At 38.8% G+C, this 9,093-nt stretch overlaps 1 pseudogene; it reads right to left on the bottom strand.

The window, feature by feature from the left end:
* Positions 1-771: 771 nt before the first annotated feature.
* LOC102972309 lies at positions 772-5,575 on the bottom strand (annotated as a pseudogene).
* Between the last annotated feature and the right edge of the window lie 3,518 nt (positions 5,576-9,093).

The raw sequence follows: 9,093 nt of genomic DNA, 5'->3' as shown, positions 1-9,093 counted from the left end.
GGAAGGCTTTCCTAAGAGAATGAGTGAATGGGGAGAGAAGGGCTCAGTGACATTACAACATGGTGGCCACCTTCACGTGGCTCATAGTTTGGTTAAATAGAGTAACGTGAATTGGTGAGTGCCACAGAAAGTCACACAGGGTCTCTGAGTAAGTCTGTATGGGTGTTGATTCTCCTTTAAGTCTGGGATTGGTGTCATGAAGATATTAACGTGCTGACTCTTGCAGTGTGGGTGTTTGGTGACGATAGCCCACGATTAAAGACAGCGCCAACATGGAGTTAGCATGGCACACATTTCTGCAGGACCCAAGGGAAGGTTGAGATTTGGGATGTTCTCATTTTCTGGTTATGTTTTGTTTTGTGTTTTGCAAGGGATTGAACTATTTCATTGCTGTCCTCATGGCCTTCAAGTTCAGAGCTGGGTTTTTTCTCTACAGTCATGCCAGCTTCATTCAGCAGCTACGTAGATACAGTGATCCATATCTGTATATTTATTTATTTAGCCCTAAGCCTTTTTCAAGAATTCATACAAAATATTCCTGGTAAATGAGTTTTTTTAAATTAATTTATTTATTTTGAGAGAGAGGGAGAGATGAATGGGGGAGGGGCAGCGAGAGAGGGAGAGACAGAATCCCAAGTGGGCCTTGTGTTGTCAGCCCAAAGCCCAACGCGGGGCTTGGAACTCATGGAACTGTGAGATCATGACCTGAACAGAAACCAAGAGTCAGCTTAACTGACTGAGTCATGAAGATGCCCCATTGGTAAATATGTTTTAATCGTTATCTTCCTCCTCTTCTGCATCCTGGGTAATCTGGAAGTAATGCAACTCATAACCCTCTTTACTGTTAGCAACTACACACAACCAGTCATGTTGATTATCCTTCACATACGTTTTGGTAAGAAATTTCAGATACCTTTTGGAGAAAGGCACTTCAGAAGTTAACAGTGATCTTGCTCTTGCCTCTTTCAGTGGTTACAGCCCCTCCATGGAGATTCCCAGCTTTGCCATTCACTTGGATTCTCTTTGCAGAAACTGCTCAAAATTGGCAGCATCCATGATTCCATCTTCTACAGGGTGTGTGCAGTCAAGTGTAAACTTCAGAAGTTGATTCTTTATTTTTTTTCTGCCCCCCACCCCCGCCACAAGTCCCCCCCCCCCCCACGCAGGCGCCATGGCGGCAATGGAGGCAGAAAAGGCAGTCAGTTATTGCATTATAATTTGTTGGATGAGTCCCATTTCTTTAGGACAAAAGGGACACAGGAGCTCAAGAAAACCAACACAGCACTCTCATGCCCTTGGTGATTGGGATGCTGTCTCCTACGAGTGGGCTTATAGGATGTGTATATACTTAAACACAGCATTTTCTTTGAAAGTGTATTCGGTTCTGTTAATCCATCCTATAGTGTATGAAATTTTTTGGAAGCAAAACCTCTAATGCTCTCCTACCTTCATAGCATGCTCTTTGCTTTCTAAACAAAAAAAAAGACAAGGGGGAAGTTATAGGTTGAAGTGGAAATACATCTATGTGTCCTAACACGCACATAAAGTGGTAAATTTTAACACTATAACTAAGGATTTCACACCAATAATCTTCCAAGGAGGCCCCTCTGTTTTCCCCCATGGCGAAGAAAAGCAGCCAAGTTTCTCTTGTTCAGCATCTTGAAATGGGCTCAAGTTTGATCCAGTGGTATGTAATTGTAATGGTTGTGGAATATTGCTTAACTTGCCAAGCAATCAAGCATAGCCATTTGCTTGTACAGCATGGGGCAGACCTTTCTGGAAGCCTTATGTCAGGAGGGTGACTATTGCGTCTCTTCACAGACTCTCTTTTTTTCTTATAACTTCTTGTACCTGGGTGTCTGAATGCCCACCTGGTAATAAATTCCTTCTCTTTCTTCACCAGAAACATTATTGCAGATTTTTTTTTTCAAACCAGGGAATTTAAAGGTTTCGGCAGAATAAAATCTCTCTGATCCCATTTTATTTGAGGCAGTGCCATAAGGAGAGAGGCAACAAAAAAGAGAAATGAAACCAGGAAGAAAAGGAGGAGAAACTAATATTATTGAGCAAATACTGTGTCACACACTGTGATGAGCACTTTACACAAGTCATGTCTTTACATTTATAACTTCTCCATTAAGTTTATTTTACCCTTTGTAGATGAGCAAGCCAAGCGCAGAAAGGTTAAGCAAATTAGTCAAATAGTGAATTGGAATTCGGCAATTATTTAATCGCCTCTCACCCTCTGCCAGTGCATTCTATTAGCGTTATGATCTGTTTCAAACACCGTTATTTTATCAGCACAAACATATTCAGCTGATGTACAAAATAACTAGACGAAATGATTGGCGTAATGAAGAAAAGTAGCTTGCAGATTGACTTCTGTATCCTCAACCAGTGGCTCTTGCATTTAGTATACACATTCAGGGCTTGGCTGGACGTTCCAGGAGCATCTCCCCACTGCTGACTTGTAGGCTTCTCTCCTCTAGTGTCTCTCCAACGGCAGTTCCAGTGCCAAAGCCAATCCATCAACTTTTCAAAGGATGCCAGAACTTTTCGTTCATTCAACAGTCTTTCAACAAGTGTTTATTGAGTTCTTTATCAGGCAGAGTCCTGGCAGGAAAGAGAGCTCATCACAGATGGTACAAATGAAAAGATTTTAATGAAGGGTCGACTTAATGATATGTGGGCAGGGTTACAAGTAAAAATAGAGAAAGGATACAGTACCCAGAAATTAGGAGCAGCAGGAAGCCATTACACCCCCACAGTGGAAGGAATTAGAAGAGATTGCTTTCATGGAAGGAACAGAGTACTGGCAGGAGCTCTCTAGTTGTGGGGGGGACACAGCTCCTGCTGGAGATGGACTGAGGCAGTGATAGGGCAGGGAGGAATACCACAGTCCTTCTCTCCTCCCTCCCTACACATCTTCATAGTGCCTCCCATTGGCTGAAGCACCCCAAAGCCATCTATCTAATGTTGGGTGCAGCTCACAGGGGTTTACCTTCAAGGGCACAGAGCAGGGCACAGAGGGCTGAAAATGGATCTGGGGTGAGTTGGGGATGAAACATTACTTGTCCAAGTACCCCCAAGTGTCTGGCTCTAACCTAAGCACTAGGGATGGAGCAGTGAGCACAACAGACAAGATTCTGCACTCAGGCAGCTATGTTCTAGTGCAGGATGGAGACAAAATAGAACAACAACAACAAAAAGGTGAATGCTGAGGAAAGCCATAGAATGTCCCATGGTGATAAGCACCAAGGAGAAAATAATGAAGCTGGGAAAGGGGTTTTGAAATGTGTGGAGGGTAGAGTTTTAGGTACGGGCAGCCAGAAATGCCCCTTTTCACCCCCAAAAGATGGCATTGTCAGAAGACCTAATAAAAAGGAGGGCGTGAGCCGTACTGGGAAAGAAGCATCACAGGCAGGGGGGACAGCAAGTACAGAGTCCCTGAGGAAGGCAAAGGCCTGGCCTGGTAACAAGCAGCTGCAGACAGGTGAGGGAGGAAAGAGGCGGGTGAGATGGAGTCAGGGCTTGACTCAGAAGGTCTCTTTGACTCATGGCATCTTTCTCCATCCCATGGCTTCACATTTGTGTTTTGTCTGTGACCAGACGCTGTACAGAGGAGGTAAAACGCTGATAGCAGAGAAAAGCTGAGAGGTGCAAGGTGATTCATCCATCACCATCTAGCATGGGCCAGTTCTCTTGTGGCAGGCCAGTTGACAGCACGCCTTCCGTTTATAGATTGGTTTTTGTTGGGTATGATGCATATTCCTGTGACAATCACCTTTGGCCAGTGTATTAGAACACATGGTAGGACCATAGCGACCGATGCATAAGATGCAGTTTAGAAGGGACTGTGGCATTATTTAAGCTTCTCCAGGAGAAGCCATGAAATCAGAGTACTTGATTTTACTTCTCCTGTACCCTGGGCCTTTTAGGTTTTCTCTACCCTCTAAAATAGAGTTTCAACTGCAAATTATAAATATCTTAAATGTATGTATGAGCTTCTCATGACTAGTCATTACCACCTCTCACTTAGATAGTATATTCATGCTTGTATGTATGTGTATATATGTGCATATCTGTATCTCTTTACATTTATAGATTATCTATATACATATCTATTGTATACATATATCTCCTTAGCTTTATATATATAAACTTCCTTCCCAACCTTTTTTTTTCTGAAAAATTCCTTTCAGCCATCAAGATTTCACAGCTCAGGTATCAGCTCCTTCAGTGAAACTTTCCCAGATAAATCGAAGGCATCTTGACCAGACTCTTCATGATGTCATGGCATTCAGTTCAGACAAATGTTAGAGACCTAATGATGCTGATTTGTGGTTTATCTCTTTACAGATCAATGATCCCAATTAGACTGTGACCTTCTGATGGCCAGAGATCCCTTATACCCTTTTGTGTTCCTGTCTTAGCAGGGCATATGGTTCATTGAACTTGATTAGAGCTTAAATTTATTTATATTTCAGTTAGTTATATTCCAGTTATTTGACTGTGAAATATTATATTTTATTATTATTATAATTTATTATTTATATAATTTATATGATAATTTATTATATTATATTTCAGTTAATATAGAGTGCAATATTGGCTCAGAAATAGAATTCAGTGATTCATCACTTACAACACCCAGTGCTCATCACATGTGCCCTTCTTACTACCCATCACCCATCTAGGCCATCACCCACCCACTTCCCTCCATCACAGAGCAGATTTAAAGACAGGTGGTAGATAGATAGATAGATAGATAGATACATAGATAGATAGATAAAATGAATAAGCCTTATTCCTCATTACATGTATATATTAAATACATAGGGCTTATCTTAAATGCGAGTTTGCAGGACTGATATCCTCAACGGTTCAATATTAAGAGGATGTGCCGATGAGATCATGGATAGTGCTGTCAAACGGACTCTAAGTTTTAATTTACTAAAAATTCCAGAAAACAGATACCTCGAACATAGATAATTTGTTGTTGGCCATGAAGCAACCACAGAATACCCCAGCTTCCCTCAAATCCAATGGCCTTGCTGAGCCTGTCATCTGGGAGGTCTTTGTGATTTTATGTTATCTCTATTTGAGAGTCATAAAGACGAGTAACTAAAATGTGGTTAATAAACCCCAGCTGGGCATTTTCTAGGTGAATAAACACACCACTTTTTCTACTGTTTTTTCATGTGGAAATGATGAATAGGACTCACAACTCTTGTTTTCATTATAAGTAGAAAAGTAGAAATAATATCAAGTTATGATACTTGAGGTTGTTATAAAGTGCTTTAGAGACACCCTGAAAGTTTCAAATAATTATAGCTCCCGTAAAATTTTTATGGCTGCCTGTGGATTTTCATGATCAAAGAAAAAGTAAACAGAGAACACTTTTAGCTCAAAAGATATTCAGACCCTTATGATTTTTTTTTGTTGTTGGCTCTCCCTCTATTCCTAAAAGAGTGATTAATAGTTTCACAGTGTAAAAGCACTCATATTTGAGATTAAGTAATTGGATGAAATTGATTCCTGAATCTAATCTTCGTGCACCCCAGGCATACTGCATAATATATTACCTTGGTAATTAAAAATACAATGAGCTAGATATAAAGAAAGTTTTCCAAAAACTTCGAGTTACCAGTTTCATTCCAGTCCAGCTTATAGATTTCAGCTCCATGTTTTTTTCTTTTGCTAAAAAGTACATTATTACTACAAATAGTGGAATTTGAAGAGTTATAGATTAGATTTTAGTGTCGTTAATATTACTATCTTGATTTTAATAATTGTGCTGTGGTAATACAATAGATTGTCCTTGGTTTTAGGAAATAACAAACTGTTTATATGAGTCAAGAGGAAACATGTCTTTTCAATGGTCCAGAAAAAAAGATTATGTGTATATGTGCATACATACGTAGGCATATGATGTGTGTATATGCATGTACACATATATACATGTGCACAATTATATACACACCCATATACATATATGTGAATAGATGCATACACACCTTTATGCATGCATCCATATATAGATTTATGAAATACATACATATTGAATATACATACATGAGAAAACATATCCCATGCATATATAGACAGCATACATGTATGTACATGAATGTACATATGTATGCATATTTACCTATTTTATCACTAAAACATGCTTTACATTTCTTATGTTTTACATAAAGATATTTACATATAGTGACTCTGGGTGACTAATGTATAAGAATCCTTTGCACTGTTTTGAAACCTTAATATGTCTGAAATCACTTTAAAATTAAAAAAATCAAAGCATTTTAAGGCAGGTTGGAAGTGCTTCATTCTACCAAGTGTTCTAGAAGCAGGTAGAGGATTGAATCCACATACAAAGATTTGGCTTTGTGCTGAGGAAAATTGTGTTTTTCAGACCCTAATTGCATTTCTAGTTCTAGTCAGCAATTCTATGGAAGGTGTGTAAGGAACAAGAGTGAAAGAAGCTTTTACAACTCAGAGTAAGGAAAATATATATACTTATATACACATAATTCTGATCTAGAGTGGGTCCACTTGTATTGTTTTAACTGAGATAAATTTACATAACCATTTTAAAGCATATAATGCAATGGTGTCTATAGCACATTTGCCAGATTGTGTGACCACAGCATAACCAAGTTCCAAAACACTTTTATCCCCTCCCCATACCCCCTACCAAAACAAACAAACAACAACAACAACAAACAACAACCCACTTTCTGTTAAACAGTAACTTCTCTATCTTTGGCTACCACCAATCTGCTTTGTGTTTCTATGCATTAACCTATTCTGGATATTTCACATAAATAGACTCTTACACTCTGTTGCCTTTTGCATCCGGCTCCTTTCACTTTTTGAAGTTCATCCATGTTGTAGCATGTGTGAGTACATCGTTCCTTTCTTTGGCTGGGTAATATTCTGTCGCATGTAGATACTATATTTGGCTTACCAGGTTATCCGTTGGAGGGTATCTGGTTTGTTTATACCTTTGATTATTGTGAATTGTGCTGCTATGAACATTTGTGTTCAAGTATGTGTTTGAGAACGAGGTCTCCATTTTTGCTGTGTATACCTAGGAATGGGGTTGCTAGGTCATATGGAAACTCTATGTTTAACTTTTTGAGGAACTGACAAACTGTTTTCCCACTAATATTGATGTTAGGGGCAAGACACATGAACTCATGATCCAGCGATAATCTTTACATTTAAACAATTGTTTTGTACATCTAGTAGTTGTTTAAGGCCATGTCTCATACAAACACCATGAGCAGGACTTGGACATTTCACTTAAATCTATACTAAGCCCTCAAGGAATTCTCATTTTAGAATCAGAATTTAGAACAAGGAAAATGAGTGATCAGGAGTAGCGTATGAGGGTTTTATATGTAATGTACCATGTTTCCCAAATTTTAAATCTGCTTGCTTTCTGAGTTATTTTAAGAACCCTATAGGGTGGGGCACCTGGGTGGCTCAGTTGGTTAAGCGCCCGACTTCAGCTCAGGTCATGATCTCACAGTCTGTGAGTTTGAGCCCCGCGTCAGACTCTGTGCTGACAGCTCAGAGCTCAGAGCCTGGAGCCTGCTTCAGAGTCTGTGTCTCCCTCTCTCTTTGCCCCTCCCCTGCTCATGCTCTCTTCTCTCTGTCTCTCTCTCTCTCAAAAATAAAATAAAAAACATTAAAAAAAAAAAAAGAACCCTATAGGGAAATCAATAGAGGCATCGTTTAAAAAAAAAATTATAGAAATATAATTAACATACAGTGTTATAAATTGTGTTATATACACAATTTCATGTGTACAATATAATGATTCAATAATTCTGTATATTACTTAGTGTTCATAATGATAAGTATACTCTTATTCCTCTCTATTTCATCCATCCCTTCACTTCCCTTCTGGCAACCACCAGTTTGTTCTGTATTTAAGAGTCTATTTGCTTGTTTATCTCTTTATTTCTTTGTTCTTTTTTTTTTTTTTTAAGTTTCACATAGGAGTTAAATCACATTGTGTTTGTTGTTGTCTGATTTATTTAATGTAGCATTATAACCCTTAGATTCATCTCTGTTGTTGCAAATGGCAAAATCTCACCCTTTTTATGGCTGAGTAATATCCTATTGTATATACATACCACATCTTCTTTATCCAGTCTTCCATTGATGGATGCTGGGGTTGCTTCCATATCTTGTCTATTGTAAATAATACTGCCAAAAACATAGGGGTGGATATCTTTTCGAATTAGTGTTTTTGTTTTCTTTGGGTAAATATTCAGTAGCAAAATTCCTGGATCATATGGTAATTTTATTTTTATTTTTATTTTCCAAAGAAGAAAATGGCCAACACAAAGATGCAAAGATGCTTAACATCACTAATCAGGAAAATGCAAATCAAAACTGCAGTGAGATATCACCTCACACCTGTCAGAATGGCTAGAATCAAAAAGACAGGAAGTAACAAGTGTTGGTGAGGATGTGGAAAGGAACACTTGTGCACTGTTGGGAGGAAGGCAAATTGGTGTAGCCACTGTGGAAAGCGGTATGGAGGTTCCTCAATACACACATCTTTTTTTTTATTTATTTAAATACAAGTTAATGAACATATAGTGTAATAATGGTTTCAGGAGTAGAATTTAGTGACTCATCACTAACATGTAACACCCAGTGCTCATCCCAACAAGTGCACTCCTTAATGCCCATCCCTCATTTAGCCCGTCCCTCCATGCAACACCCCTCCAGCAACTCTCAGTTTGTTCCCTTTGTTTAAGAATACCTCTTATGGTTTGCCTCACTCTCTGTTTTTATCTTGTTTTTGCTTCCCTTCCTCTGTGTTCATCTGTTTTTTTTTTTCTTAAGTTTCACATATGAATGAAATCATATGGAGTTTGTCTTTCTCTTACTGACTTATTTTGCTTAGCATAATACATTCTAGTTCCGTCTACGTTGTTGCAGATGGCAAGATTTCATTCTTTTTGATTGCCAAGCAATACTCCATTGTGTGTGTGTGTGTGTGTGTGTGTGTGTGTGTGTGTGTGTGTGTGTACACCACATCTTCTTTATCCATTCATCAGTCGATCG

Source organism: Panthera tigris, chromosome E1, assembly GCF_018350195.1.
Source record: "Panthera tigris isolate Pti1 chromosome E1, P.tigris_Pti1_mat1.1, whole genome shotgun sequence".
NCBI classification, from domain to species: domain Eukaryota; kingdom Metazoa; phylum Chordata; class Mammalia; order Carnivora; family Felidae; genus Panthera; species Panthera tigris.
Note: the sequence above shows the minus strand (reverse complement) of the source record. Positions and strands in the feature narration are given on the sequence as shown.